Below are 15908 nucleotides of genomic sequence, written 5' to 3' on the forward strand. Positions count from 1 at the left end.
AAGGCAGACAGAAGGATGACAATAGTCATGAACCAACAAGAATGAAGAGCAGCGAAGCGGGCGGAGAGCACACGAAGCTTTAGCCCGAACCCCACTGTTACCGTGGGCTGCGCCGACTCTGAGACCTCTCCCCATTCGCAGATTTCTACCATGCGTGTCGAAGGTGTGACTACTTCGTTGTGTGCTTTAACGTGTCATAGGGCAGGTCCCCCTTTCTTAGTCTGTTTGTTTTTCCAAGACACTTTCTGGCTATTTTCTCTTATTTCATCTTCCACATCAACATTTGCACTTTCCTTAGCGAATACTGGCATTTTTATCGAGGTAGTTTTGTATTTCGGACTGAATCCGGGGTGACTCGACATCTTTAGTTTGACAGTGATTCGACACTTATCGTGCGCCTACTGGGTGTCCTCAGCGTTCTGGGTGCAGGGATGGGGCAGTGAACAAAACGGAACAAAAGATAGTGCCCCAGAGGACATGACCTCTTGGGTGGGGAAAGAAGCAATAAACAAGAAGATGGAGATAAAATGGACGGAATGCTAGCGTTAGGGGGGTGACAGGTGCTAAGGAGAAAACTAAAGCCTGGACAGGTCGTTGGCGGTACGGGGAAGTGTGCTGTCATTTTAGGAAAAGTGGCCAGAGATGGTGTCATTGTGAAGGTGCAGTGGAGACGGACCCGAGGGCTGAGGAAGTGAGCCTGTGGCTATTTGGAAAGAGCGTTCCTGGCAGATGCAACGGCCAGTACAGAGGCCTGAAACCCCAGCATCTCTGCAGGGTTCAAGGAAAAACAAGGAGCCAATCGACCTGGGACAAGCATGTGGAGACGAGGCAGGGAGAGAAAGGGCCCGCTGTCTGCAGGGACGGATAGTCATTCGAAGGGCTCCGGGGCTCACGCAAAACCCTAGCTGCAAAGGAGTCTGGAAAGGCTGGCAGCTTCGCAGCCTCTGTTACAGGCAGCCGTGCTGGAAGTCGCATGGAGTGAGTGGTGGTGGCAGGGCGGGGTGTTTAAAATGTAACAGCCACTGGAAATCCAACCGAGTAAGTGCCAGATACAAATAGCCCACGTAAGGAACGCGAGGTGACCAGGAAAATTATTGGACTTTATGCAGATACCTGTGCGTGACCGGGAGTGAACTATGACATAAGAGTTGGGAAAGGGTGATGACAACGAAAGGTGAGATGAGTCAGGTCGTCACATAGGGGCCAGGGGGTCTAGTGGCCGATTTGACTACAGATGCAAGGGCCCCGGATGGATCTTTCCATCAGCACGTATTGATTATTGTAGGGGGTGTGCATCATCGTTGTGGCTACCCAGCATCTTTTGCAAAATCTTTCTTGGGGGGAAAACACACAGGCTAGGAGTTCTCCGACCTGCCCCAGTTTGCCTGGGACCCCAGAGTTTCCAGGGATGTGGGAAAACCAGGAAAATCCTGGCCAAGTTGGTATTCATTGGTCATCCTAGGTCTTATCTCTGAGATAGAGCACTGGAGCTAAAACCCGCAGGCTCTTCTGGGGCTAGGATGTAGCATGTGACCAAGACTCTGCCTTTTAGGATTTCAAAAGCCACCCAAGACCTGGAGTCAGAGCTGAGCCAGGAAGGAAACGGGCTCGCAGTGAGCTTCCATTGTGCTGGCGGGGCCTACCGCGGGCCTGCCTCTCGGGGAGGGGGCAGTGGCTGGAAGCTGGAGAGCCTGACGCAGAAGCGCTATCATTTGCAATCAAGCTGAAGTCCTGGCATTAGGGGCTTGGTGGTGGCAACGGTACAGCGGCAGTGGCGTCTCCCCCCAAATCAGGCTAATTTGCAGCATGGTTTTGGCATTTTTCCTGGAAGCTACGCCTTGGGTTTGTTTCTCCAGCCCTTCCATGATTCCGGAGCTACTGAATATCTTTCAATAAACCCTTTCCTGCTTAAACTCACCAGAGAATGGATTCCAGCATTTGCCAGACGGAACCCTGACCAATAACATAAAACTTGAGGACTTCATGTATGGGATGATGGCCATGGCTCCTTTTGCGTGTCTACTTTTCTCACTAAAGGGTTTTTCTGTAGACATTTGGAGGGAGAGGCAAGACAAACCGCCTAAGGGAGATTCTGCTATAATTTCATATTCTGAATATGTATTTATCAAACTTCTGGCACCGTTGTACTGATTACTCATTCTTCTTTTGTTCTATTCTTGGCTTTTTCATACCCTCGTGTTCCATTGGGTTTGCTAAGCAAATAGATGACGCTGTTACGACACAGGGTGAAGAAAGGTGGTGAATATGCGAGAAGTGTGTTTATTTCCATTGCTCTATTTTCTCCCCCACTTTTTGATGTATCTAGCGCTTTGCACAATATCATTCGAAAAGTTTTCTTGGAGCGGGGGTGCATTTTCCTAAATTGCAAAGCAAATCTTGCATTTTTTCAAAAGCAAGCTTTTTATTCTGGAATAGTTTTCAGTTTGCGGACAAATTGCAAAGATAGTGGAGAGGGTTCCCGCCTACCCTTGGCCCAGCTTCCCCTAATGTTAACACCTTACATAATCGTGGCATTGCTCTGAGTTTTCCATGACACCTAAATCACAAAGAAATGTCGAACCTTAAATATCATATACTATCAGTACCTTGAGAGCAGCCTCTCTTAAATAAACAGAGGACAGGGGCACCTGGGTGGCTCAGCGGTTGAGTGTCTGCCTTTGGCTCAGGGCGTGATCCCCGGGTCCTGGGACCGAGTCCCTCATTGGGCTTGATGCTTCTCCCTCTGTCTGTGTCTCTGGCTCTCTCTCTGTGTCTCTCATGAATAAATAAATAAATCTTAAAAAAATAAACAGAGGGCATTTGGGTTTTCACAACGCCTTTTTAAATTCTTTTCATTCTAAAAAAAAATAAAAAATAAATTCTTTTCATTCTGTCTTGCTATATATTTTGACATGGAAGCCTCTGCTGCCAGAGGGCTTGGCTCCAAGTAGACCTCATCTTGGCCCTGCCGTTTCTTGTTAGCACCAATGTCCTTGAGTGGTGTGTGAAGATCATAGCTAGACCTTGAGGAGAATATAGTTTGTTGGAGGTAGCCCATTTAGAAGAAAGCTCAGCATTTTAGCATCTAGTTTACACAGACTGGGGAAAAGAGGAGAGAACTGGCAACAAAGGGGAGATGTTCAATCTACCTGGAGGTGCAGTACACCATACAGCCGAGCTCCTCCAACACTACTGTGGACACGAGAAGCTCTTGTTCGGATGCAGATTCGGATTCAGCGGGTCTTGGGTGGGGGCTGAGAGTCTGCATTTCTAACAGGCTCCGGTGATGCTCATGCTGCTGGCCACAGACCACACTTTGAGTAGCAAGGCTGTGAAGACTGGTTTATTGGTTGTGATGCAACTGTTGTAGATGGCGTTAAAGGGGCCATCCTTGCTGTGGATGATGCTAATGTCTAGACCAGAATCAAATGGATTCGGAGTGATGTTTTTCTTGTAACCTGAATTTGCATCACGGCTTATATAATTCTCTTCACATGCAGATAGCCTCTGAAAAATAGTTAAATATTATTTAAAAATGTAATACATTTGGACGACCACTTATGAGCATTTAAGTTCAGATGTGAAGTTCCTAGAAAATAAGTAAATGAAGATTTATGGCGACTCAAGACCATGGAACTTGAGAGATATTGGAAATTTTCATGGGTTTATTGAAAATATCCTCCACAGTACATGCCACACTGAGGATAAAACATGGAACAGAATGCATTATTTTGTATTAGGATCCAATTTGACATTTCATAGAAGACTTTTGTGTAGTTTGATAATACTCAGTGGCCATTTACTTAAGGAATCCAAGACCCTGAGACAGTAGAGCCGATAGGGGCAAAAGGGTATTTGTGGAGATATTTATAAATCAAATCAGTTCTCGATGTGGTCAGAAGAATTGATCTTCCTGCTATTTTAGGGTTTCCAAGACAGATTGAAAGTTCATCTAAGAACAGCTCATGAGATTTAAAATAGAAACAGCTACCCATGATAAAAAAAATATGATTTAAGTTTAGGAATCAGAGAGCAATTTTATGTCAGAGTTACTGTATTTATTTTTGTGTTTATGTGCAATTTATTCTAAAGGACCAAATTTTTAAAAACCATATGCAGCATTTCTCTTTTCTGTAAGCTATTAAATGCCAAATCACGGAACCTGAAATCTATGTTGAAAACAAGCCAAATACCACAAAACATATGCTGAAGGTTACAATTCCTCAAAATTCATACCTGCAGGATCCCTCTCCTACCTGGGAGAAGGAGAGAGTTTTCTATCAACTCCTTGACTAGAAAGTTCAGAGCGTTGGGAGGTGAATGTGTGACTGCGCGTAACTTTAGTGTTATAATAATTGCATTGGATGATCCTGTAGAAGTCCATGTGGATTTACATTACCCAGAGGATCGATGGGCTTCTGGCTATGGGATGCGGGTGAGGGAGACACCCCGAGGGATTCCTCGTTCTGCTGAGGCAGCCCCCGAGCAGTGTGCACATGACTTAGAGCCCACGGTGGGTTTCTCTCTCTGGTTAGGACATACCTAAAAGAGATTTTAATCTCCTCGAGAATTAAACTGATGAGAATTATTATTATTATAAATAATAATAATGATAGAATTCAATATAGTATCATAGTATTATACCTATATGTGTTGCACGTATTCATTTCCTATTGCTGTGTAACAAACTTAGAGGCTTCACGAGGCTGCGGTCAAGGTGCCAGCTGGGTTGTATTCTCATGGGAGGCTGGACTGGCAAAGATTCTGCTTCCAAGCTCCCCCAGGTTGATAGGAGAATTTGTGGTTGTAGGACTGAGGTCCCGGCATCTTCCTGGCTGTTGGCCGGAAGCTGCCCTAAGGTCCTAGAGGCTACCAGCAGGTTCCTGCCATGTGGCCTTTCCATGGGTAGTTCACAACCTGTATGCCAACAGGAGAGTATTCCTCTCCACTCTGCTAAGTTGGAGTCTTCTATAATGTAACCACGGGAGTGGCATCCTGTCACCTTTGTCATGTGACAGCCTAAACATAGAAGTGACATCCCATCACCTCTGCCATTCTGTTGGTTCAAAACAAAAATCTCAGCTTCCCCTCGCACTCAAAAGGAGGGAATTATACAAAGGCACGACTCACTGGTGGTCACCTTAGGGTGGATCCACCACGAATAGTGAGAAATGAGGCAAAATTTGGGACACTGCATTACTGTTTTTGTTTGAGTGCTCTGCCTCGTTTGACATGGTGCCTTTATTTACCTTTGAGTGACTGACTCATAACAGGTGTGTAACGAGCCGAGGGACAGCAATCCTTCTGAAATGGACTTCCTTTTTCTCCCTTCTCTGATAGGTGATGCTGGAGGCAAACAGGAAGGTGGTTAAAGGGAAGATACATCCCATGCTCCTCCCAAATGAAACCCTGAAACATGACAAAATCTTTAATGTTAAAAGAAAACTTCAAAATCATACAAAAAATGCCAACTCCGATGCTTCTATCTTCTCAGTGATTAGGGGAATCATTTTATTGGTGTCTGAAGAGGCTTTAAAAAATTACTATTAAATGTGACACATAGTATTTCTTTTCTGTTACCAATCTCAATCAGGAACTCACTTGGTGAATATGGTGCTGTTCACTTGGTATGTTTGTACCATCTTTCAAAATCTGTTCACCAGTGTGGCTTTTAGATGCCACCACAGCCAGGGCATGGGAAATGACGCAGCCCGGCATACAGTTGTGGAGGTTGTGCACTGTAGAATCCAGGGGTGCCATTTACATAGGCCACAAGGTCTGTTTCAATCCGATCCCTCTGAGGGAAGGAGGTCCATCACTCCCTTGTCCCCAGTGTCAATATCAGTCTTAGTAAGAATATTCCCCATAGCAATGGACCACTTCACATACAAATCCAATTGAGCTTCAAGGCTGCTCAGGTATCTTATCCTGATCTTACAGACCAGGAAGCCAAGGCTGAGAGGGTTTACATAGTTGCCTGGTGTCTAACAGTATAAGAGACAGCCAGGGCTGGAACTCAAGACCAGGAATTTTATTTCATTTTATTTTTTTTCAAGACGTTATGTATTTATTCATGAGAGACACAGAGAGAGACAGGCAGAGACATAGAGGGAGAAGTAGGCTCCCTGTGGGAAGCCCTATGGGGACCCCATCCTGGAACCCCAGAATCATGACCTGAGCCAAAGGCAGACACTCAACCACTGAGCCACCCAGGCGTCCCAAGAACGAGAATTTTAACTAAACATTCCACTTTTCCCAAAAAGTCCCACTTTCCTCCTTACAGATCTGTTTCTGTTTGTTTCATCTGTCCTGCTCATAGCTCTTCTCCAGATAAATCGAGATTATGCACACAGCCCACACAGGGACTTTCCTTCCTTTATGGGTGTTAGAATCTCTCACCCTGTCAGAAATTCTTCCACTCACCCTAATCTACAAAAAAGCCTTTGGAAAACTGTACTGTCTTCTTGGATGGAGTGCTTCTGCTTCGTTCTATGTGCCCATAACGTGGCAACACATTTACCTTTGAGGGTCTGGCTCATGGAAGGTAGGTAGGTCTTTCTGGAACAGGCTTTCATTTGCTCCCCTTTCAAAAGGACATTGAACTTAGAATTCACCAGTTGCTTGGCCTGTTGAGCAGAATCCACACATTTTCTGTCCAACAAATGTTCATTGGGCCCTGTGTCCCAGCTATTGAACTAAAGAGGTGAAGGTTCTCTCAGGCCTGTCATCAGGGAGATTGAGTCACCTTCTCATCCTCCTTGGCACAACAGGATTATCCCCAGTCCTGTAATGATTCTGTGCCTGCCCCATGATTGAGTCTGTTCCGAGTGACAGACTTCACTGTATCTTCAGGGAAGAAGATATTTTCTTTTTGGCTCTTGCCAGTTGAATGTGGGTTAGAGAGCCAATGATGGGAATTTAAGAGAGTTTTCTTGTTAAAAAAAAAACAGTAGGAGAGAAAAATATTTGGTCAGCTTTTCAAAGTGGAAATAACCATGGGGGAAAATGCTGTAGCAGGTATTTCCCTTGATTTTTTTTTCAAGTTCATGCTGCATATGTTCTTTAGAAGTAGAAGCAGAAAGGAAATGTGGACGGAAATTCTTTGTCTAGGGTTTCTCACATGAATATGAAAGAGTGACAAAATCTGTCTATAGGCAGACTGCTACTCTTTTAAAATATCTGCTATTCTCATTTGATTACTTGTCAGCCTAGTAGAATTTAGTTGCATTTAATAGTTGTAATAGTCTACATTGGGTTTATTTACTCATTGTCCTAATGTGGTCTACTAGATTTTTGTTCAGCAAATATTCACTCCCTTTGCCCACCCCATCACCTGCATGGAAGCTTGGCTCTGTGACCAGCCTGGGCCAATGGAATGAGGGCGGAAGAGACGATGTCTCAGTTCTGAGTCTAGGCCTTAGGAAGATTAGCTCCTTGGGAGCTTCTGACTTCTGCCATGAGAGTTTTAAGCCCAGGTAGCTGCCACTGCTCTGCTCTGAGCCCCAGAATAGGATGTATGGAGCACACCTGGACTCAACCTGCCATCTGAGGCACAGCTCCTCAGCCAGGCTGCAGAAGCAGTGAGCAAGCTGTGAGTGAGAAAGAACTGGTTCCTGTTGCCTGCCCCTGACATTTGGTGGTGGCATATTTCATAGCTAATGCAATACGCCTGATGGCAGCAGGACCACAAAAATCACAGGATGACTGCATTAATCTACTTCAGCCCTTCTCAGACCTGAGCCCATGTCAGAGTCACCCAGAGGGCTTGCAGATCAGATTCTCCAGGCTCACCCCAAGAGCACCTGCACTGGTTGGCCTGGGTTAGAGCCCAAGAGTCTGCATTTGTATCAAGCTTGATACTGCTGGTGCTCCTGGTCCAAGGACCCACTTTGGGAACCACTGATGTAAACCAGTGATTACTAATAGGGTGAACCATGTTTGTCAAGTTGTGCCACACAGATAGAAAGGGTTGAGTTCTTTGAATGTAGCCATTTGAGGATGTGACCTGAGCTGGGAATAGGATCCTTTACCCAGAAGATAGGCTGCAAGGAAGAGAACACAGATAGTATTGGTGGTGGAGTGGGGTGAGGGGGGACTTCTCTTAATAATGGATTTGATCCTTGAAGGAATGGAATACAAGGCCCTGAGGGTAATAATCTGTGAGGAGTAGCCCAGATAGACAGAAGCCCTAAGAGGCCAGACTGGGAGGGTGGTGGTGGTTCATCAACCAGCATTTTTGTCTTGTTAATAAACATTCAAGTATCTTCTATCTCGGTCTGGAGGCACAGAAGAAAATATTGGAACACTTGAGTTTACTGGAACACTTTAAAAACACACAATGAAGAACACGAATGTAGGCATCTTTACATTAGGATGAAAAACGAACAACTTAAGGAATCATCTGGAAGTTTTCAAACATCTGCAGTCTTGGCTTCATGTTGATTTTGCCTGAATACAATAAGTGTGTAATTTGGAAATGGGAAGAGACAAGTCTAAAACATTAACTGTTGGATCGTCTTGCACATTCTGCTCTCAGCATAGATGAGGTCCCAGTGGCCTGATGCTGACGTATTTATTGATACAATGAGAGGCAGGAAGCTGATCACAGCTTGGCCAGGCACCATTCCCAGGAAAAAGAGTAATGAAATCAGATCACTTATTTGTAAAATGCATCCAGCTTTGAATTACATGGATTCCCCCGAGAGCCCAAATTAGTTATATAATGATGGACAGTTTATAGAAGTCACCTGATGGGTGATGGATAGGCGATCAATTTGATTCTGAATGAATATTATCCTTATTCATATGTACCAATAATCTCTTTTGAAGACAGTCATCACTGACCCAACTCCAATCCTCAGCCCCCCACCCCTGAGCTCCAGTACACGGTCTCTCCAACCGGGAAAGTGTGTGCATCCGGAAGTCCAGGCCACATCCCAGACCAAGTTCATCAGAATCTAGGGACAGAACTCAGGCGTTAGCATTTTTATAACTCCGCGGGGGGTTGCAAAGCACAGCCTGGTTTGGGAACCAATGCTCACCTTGCTATTCAAAGTGGTTCTTGACTCAACAGTATTGCCATCTCCCGGGAGTTCATTAGCTATGCAGAGTCCCGGGCTCCACCTTAGACATACTGATTCAGAATCTACTTTTTAGCAAGACCCTTCCATCTGCCCAGGGGAGTTGCTTGCACATTAAAGGGTGGATAAAGGTCACACAGGACAGCCCCAGGTTTTCATTCACCACTGGCCCCAGGGGTGTGGACACTTCCCTGACTTCCAAGCCAAGTAGATCTTGCTGTCACCTCTGAACCTGGCAACAAGCAGAGCACTGATCCCTTCACCTGTCTTGACAAGTGCAGAATGTTTCTCTCCCTTGGTACTGAGCGAAGATCGGCATTTTACAAAAGGAGGGAAAAGACAGAGAGAGGGAAGAAGGGGAAACAGAGAGAATGAGAGGCATGGTCACCGACACATATTTCTTGTTTTAATTGGAAACTTCCCACATCAAGTCTTGGCTGTCTCTAATTAAAGGAAAAATCCAGTCTCTTTCTCCAATGACCAGGAGAAAAGTAGCCTGTATGCATCATCTCAAGGCCTGAAGGACAGGAGTTGCATTTCCTTTAGCCCAGGAATCAGGAAGATTTTTCTACAAAAAGCCAGATAGACAATACCTTTGGCTTTAGGGCTGTGTTTTTGCCACTGTAGCGTGAAAGAAGCCATAGACAACACGAAAATGAATGGGCATGACTGTGTCCCAGTAAATTTTATTTAAAAAAAATAGGTAGCTCTTCCATTTAGGGGTATAAGCCAAAAAGAATTGGAAACAGGTACTCAGCCAAATCCTGCGTGCAAAAGCTCATGGCAGCAAAATTCACAATAGCCAAGAAGTGGAAACAACCCAAATGCCCATTGATGGACGAATGAATAAACGACTTGTGGCCTAGCCCTACAATGAAATATTATTCAGCCGTAAAAAGGAGTGAAGTACTGATGCATGCTACACAAAGGATGAACCTCAAAACCATGATGCTAAGTGAAAGGAACCAGACGCGAAAGGTCACATATTGTATGGTTCCGTTTATATAAAATACCCAGAATGGGTAAATCCATGGGAACAGGAAGTAGATTGGTGGTTGCCAGGGGCTGCGGGGAGAGGAGGAGCAGCTTTGTCCATTAAGCTTTTCTCTGCTTAATGGGCAAAGAATTTCATTTTTGAAGTAATGAAAATGTTCTGGAACTCCATAGAGGTGGTGGTTGTACGACAAGGTGTGTATCCTAAGTGCCACTGAATTGTTACTTTAAAATGGTTCATTTTATATTATGCGAATTTGCGTTCTACCTCAAAAAAAAAAAAGTTAAAAACAAATCCAATAAGACCAGGCAGCTGTTGGATTTGGCCCACGGGTCATGGTGTGCTCGGGCCTGCTCTACTCCGCTCGGACTCCACTTTGATAGTTGATGAACTCTCCAACTCTGCCCGGAACCTGTTTCTAAGACTTGTATGTAGGCAGATATCATAGCCTCCTGATCCAACTCCCGGAAACCCCCCTCATTTTCTCTCTACAGCTGCATGTCCCCCCTTAGGTCCTAGCCTGGTACAAGCGCTCCACGCTGGGAAGGTGGCTTCGTCCACATTACAGTTCTCCCATTGCGCTAGGTGGGCTTTGGAGCTGACCTTGCAGAGCTTCCTTTCTCTCCGTGGGTTCCTCATGCCCAAAGCACCTCCCTCAGCTAGTCAGCTTTTAGGTTTTGAACTTACCAGCCTCGATGGGAGACACACAGACACTCAACACATCCCAGTTCTCTTGAACTCAGGGCCATCACAAGCAGCCCTCATTAAGTCACTGTTTTCTCTCCATAGCATGTTAGTTTGCAAGATAATGCCAGTCTGTGTTGATGCCTGACCCCCCTAAGCACAGTGACTGACCTAAGATGTCCCTACGAACAGTGATGAATCTGTGGGAATAAAGGATAGCAGGTCCAGACTTCAGTGTCGGCCCTGCTCATTCTACCTTCGTGGTCTTTGTGCCTCGTCTAACACTGAGTCTGATGGTTTTTGTCTCTAAAGAATATCTCATCCTCTTATCTATGTCTTTGATCGGTACCTGAATGAAATGACTTAATAGATGTGTAACAACTGGATAAATGGTAAAACTCGATGTTAATTATCAACTAAGGGAGGCTTGCAGAAGAGCAATTTGTGGCTTTATGTTATACTTATATTCTCTATGTAGTAGTAATAGAAACATTTCCCATACTTGAGAGAAATGTCATTTGCCTTGTGTTAGTTAGAGACCACATGGAACATAGATGAACTCCTCCAGCCGAGGGTCCCTTGGCCAACCCGCCAGCCACATGAGTGATCTGACACAAGGTCTACAGAAGAATGGCTCAGCTGAGGCTTTCTCAAAACGCTGAACTCTACAGAACCATGCACAAATAAAATACTTGTTTCTGCTTTAAGACTCTAAGTTTTGGGGTAGATTGTTATGTGACTGACATAGATGGACTGATAGAACTTCTAAGAAATTCTATATTCCTAGCAAGGAATAGAAGGCTGAAAAGTTGTATGAGATGTTTTCTAGGACTAGGGAAGAAAATGACTTAAAAAATATTTTATTTCTTTATGTAATACAGAGAGAGGGAGAAAGAGAGAGGGCAAGAGCAGGGGGGAGGGGCAGAAGTGGCTTCCTGCTCAGCAGGGGACTCAATTCCAAGACCCTGGGATCATGACCTGAACCAAAGGCAGATGCTTCACCGACTGAGCCACCCAGGTGCCTTGGGAAGGAAATGGCTTACATCACTTTCTATCACATTCTATTGGCCAGAACTTAGTCCTACGGCCCCATTTAGCTCCAAGGGAGGCTGGGAAACGCAGTAGTCCTGTACTCTCAGGAAGAGGGTACAGCACATTATCTGCCATAGCTATCCATGGCTTCTTCTCTCATTTTCCTTCTGGTGGATGGAATGAAATCTTGGTTCTCTTCCTGTAAGGGGCACAGTGCTGTAGCACTGAGGAATTGCAATCTCATTTCTTGATTCATGCATCTTGTTATGTTAGTTTTGAAACCCCATCGGGTTAGTATCAAAAACTCTCCTCCATTAAATCAGACCTGACATTTTGACAATTCTGGCCATTCAGACCTGGCATTTCCCAATGTCAGTACCAGGAAATACAAAGAAACAGGGTTGTGTAGAATTACCCTCCACTCAAAACCAAAGCTGCTGTCCTAGTAGATATTAAACTATTATGTTTCCCCATTAACTCTGTGCCCACCTTCCTGACAACCTTAAGATAGTATATCTTAGTTCTTGTAGTGAGAGAAAATTTTATCTTATTTGCAAAAATAACATACACACAGCTATATTTACAGTAACTATTTTTTTGAAATTTTTAATCCAGACAATGAGTAGGAAACACTCCTGAGAAGCCGAAGTCAACATATTGAAGAGGAACAGTTTAAAGGAGGCCAGTTTAAGATTGAAATTGCAGGCCAGCTTGCTGTGGTTTGATGTCCCAAAGTGGAAATCTGAGGGCTCTCATGCTTTCACATGTCACAGTTTCTCTATGGTAATTAACATTTATTTTTGCAATAAAATAATAATAGAAAAAGTATATGTTTCCTGATACAGGATCCCCACCCATCTTGTTCCCACGGCACAGTCACTTGGTGTCAGGTTGAGGAGATAAGGGAAGAACACAAAATCTACAGATACACAGAAAATGACTGACATTAGCATCTTTTCCACAGGGCTTGCTTCAAAGAACAGCATCCACCGAAAAAGAAGGATGGGAGTGATTTCTACTGGGAGCTAATTTTATTTTATTTTGTTTGTTTATAACAAAGAGGTGTTGTTTAAAAGAGGCGATTTAAAAGGAAAAATGTGGTAAAATTATAGAAAGACTAAGCTGAAAAGGAATTTTCTGAGGTTTAGCCAATTTCCTCAATTCAAGTCACTCAATTGAATTGGCTCAATTCCATTAAATAAAAACAGTTACCCAGCGTCTAGAGTATATCAACCTTAGGGATGCAATGACAAGTAAGATTCAGTCTGCCAGCAAATATCTCAGTCCTCGTGTGAAGAAACTTGACCTGGAGATCTGAAGTGACTCATGTAAGTCCTACAACTAGTCCGTGGGGAATGCGGGACTGACGCTCCTGCCTCACACCTCCTGATTCAGCAATGGGCCACAGATAGGCTATCGCTTCCCTACGCCAAATCAGAGCTATCACCAGAGAACTCACCCAACTAGTCAGATGCTTCATCTATGTGATGCTCAAAAGAAACCAGCAAAACGAGGTACTAAATATGAGAGGTGAGATTTTATAAGAAGGGAGGAAAGACAAAGGGAATAACAAGGCTTTAGAAAACTTTTCAAGTTCCCTATCAATTTCTTAAGATATTGTTTTTATAGTCTTTGCTGTTTAATGATGATAATCTTTGCTGTCATTGGAGTCAGGCATATCTGATAATCAGTGAATTTCCTGGCTGGGAGGAATTGTGGGTCTCAGCAATAGTTATAGTAATAATAACAGTAGCCATAATATGAGCAGACAATCCTTTTTGAGTGCTTACTATGTGCCATCGACTATTGTAAGGGGCATATTCAAATATATTCAAATATATTTCAAAATAACTCATTTAAGTCTAAAAATAAAACTATGAGATGAGTATTATAATTATCTCCATGTAAGCATTAGCTCTTGCCACACTTAATGCTGTGTAAAAAACCTCTCCCAAATTCAGTGGCTTATAACCACCATCACTTATTATTGCTCTTGAGTGTATGGGTCAACTGGTGGTTCTACTGGTCTTGGCTGGGCTTGCTCATTCATCTACAGTCAGCTGCAGGTCCCCTGGGCAGGAGATCTGGGATGGCCTTTGCTGGGTTGACTCCACTACATGCTAACCTTCCTCCATATGTCTCTCAGATCCTTTCAGCAGGTTAGCTCAGGCATTTTCCCATAGTAGAGACAGGGGTGCATGAGCAATTAATAGGACAAGAAGAAATGCACAAGCAATTTTGAAGCTTGCTTGCATCCTGCTTGCTTGAGGTCAGGGGTAGCATTGGGATCATCATTACAAACATCTACAGCAGAAGTTAAGTAACTTGTTCTTCTAATTAGGATATGTGCTCACCTGTGTGTAACAGAGTCCAAAACAGCAGCAGATTATTACTAGTAGTCCCAAGATAGGCAGTCCAGGCTTGTATGTTTGGTGTGCTCTACAAGGCCTCCAGGTTTCTTTTATCGAGTTTCTCTGCCTTCCTCTCAAATAGTGTACTCGCTGCAGTGTCTAAGATTGGTCATCACTTCAACCTGTTCCAAAGTAAAGATGGCTATCAAGAAGGGAAGAAAAGTATGCCTTCCCTCCTCCTTACAGATATGAGTAGAAATCTCAGGATTTCTACTTCTGGTAATATGAGCTAGGTGATATGAACCAATCCTCCTGCAACTAAGAAAGTTAAAACCTAAGAAGCATCCAAGAGCCAATAAGATATTGAGAAATTATTGGCCTGACATTCTAGAGAGGCTGCTAACTCAGAGGAGATGAGCAAAGCACTTAGAGCTGCCTTTGTCTTGGGGGATGCTTTGTTGTCCTTCTGGTGACCCCAAGGGACTAAAAAAAACAAAGACCTAAATCCTGTTTCGGCTGGGCAGCAAAGGGATTTGCCCTAGAAGTAATAGTAAACTGGAGGTAAACTGACACTTGCCTCATCAAAAGCCAGCTTTGCAAAACTATGATTTTCCCTCAGAAAATCTCATATCTAAACTTTAAATCAAGGTGATACTAAATTGCAAGCACTAGCCCCAGTTACCTAGCAGAGATAAACATAACTAAGAAAATATCACCTTAGTCCTCAAATTATTCCTACACATAATACTTCCGATATAATAACAAACACATGACCAAAGTTAACTAGACAGCAAGGAGACAAGACCAAATGGGCAAGAACTAACAGAAACAACAGACAGTAGAAACAGATCTGTAGACCACAATGATTGGACTTGTCATATACAGACTGTAGAACAGTAAAGATTATTATCATTAAACAGTGAAGAATATAAAAACAAAATCTTAAGAAAATTGACAGGGAACTGGAAGATATAAAAATCGATGTAACAATTTTGTAAAAGAACCAAGTAGAAATTCTACACTTGATCTTAGCCAAAAGGCCAAGAAGCAATGCCAAGTAGGAATTCTAGATTTGAAAAATACCACAACAGAAAATAACAAGATTAACAACAGATTGAGAATAAGCCCAAAGAAACAGTGCTAGATGAAGCACAAGCCAAAGGATGAGACTCAGAAGAGCCAGAAGATAGTGATAGAGCTGAATATATGTTTAATTGCAGTCCCATGAACAGAGGAGAGGGAGAGGGAAGTTGTGAGATTGAGAGAGAAGTAATTTTGAAGTGATGAAGGCCAAGAAACTTCAGAAACGATGGAAGACAGCAATACACAGAGGCACACTGCATCCCAAACAGAACTTTTAAAAATACACATGTAACAGAGCTTATTAAACTTTAGAAAGCAGAATTAAGCAATCTTATCCCTTTTGTTCTCATTGTCCAGATCTTGGTCATGTAGCTACAACTACCTGCAGGAGAGGGTGGAAAATGTGAGGTTTTACTCCATTGTTTATTCAGATGTATATGCTCTGACAAACACTGCAAGTCTATTACCATGAGAGAGAAGAGAAGCATCAGCGTTGACATTGATGTCTTTCCAAGGTCACATGGCTAGTAGGTGGCAGATCAGATATTTACTTCAGTGTGGCCGGGCTCTGTAGCCTGTGCTCTAGTTGTTTGCTGTACAAGCGTATGACTATAGTCCAATGCTTGGGTTTGCAACCATTGGCCACAACTCAACAGAGTGTATTAATTAAGCAAAAGGATGATT

General features: G+C 43.6%; 1 pseudogene; it reads right to left on the reverse strand.

The window, feature by feature from the left end:
- Nucleotides 1-15098: 15098 nt before the first annotated feature.
- On the reverse strand, nucleotides 15099-15193 carry LOC119868643 (annotated as a pseudogene).
- Nucleotides 15194-15908: the final 715 nt, after the last annotated feature.

The sequence above is a fragment of the Canis lupus genome, chromosome X, assembly GCF_011100685.1.
Source record: "Canis lupus familiaris isolate Mischka breed German Shepherd chromosome X, alternate assembly UU_Cfam_GSD_1.0, whole genome shotgun sequence".
NCBI lineage: Eukaryota > Metazoa > Chordata > Mammalia > Carnivora > Canidae > Canis > Canis lupus.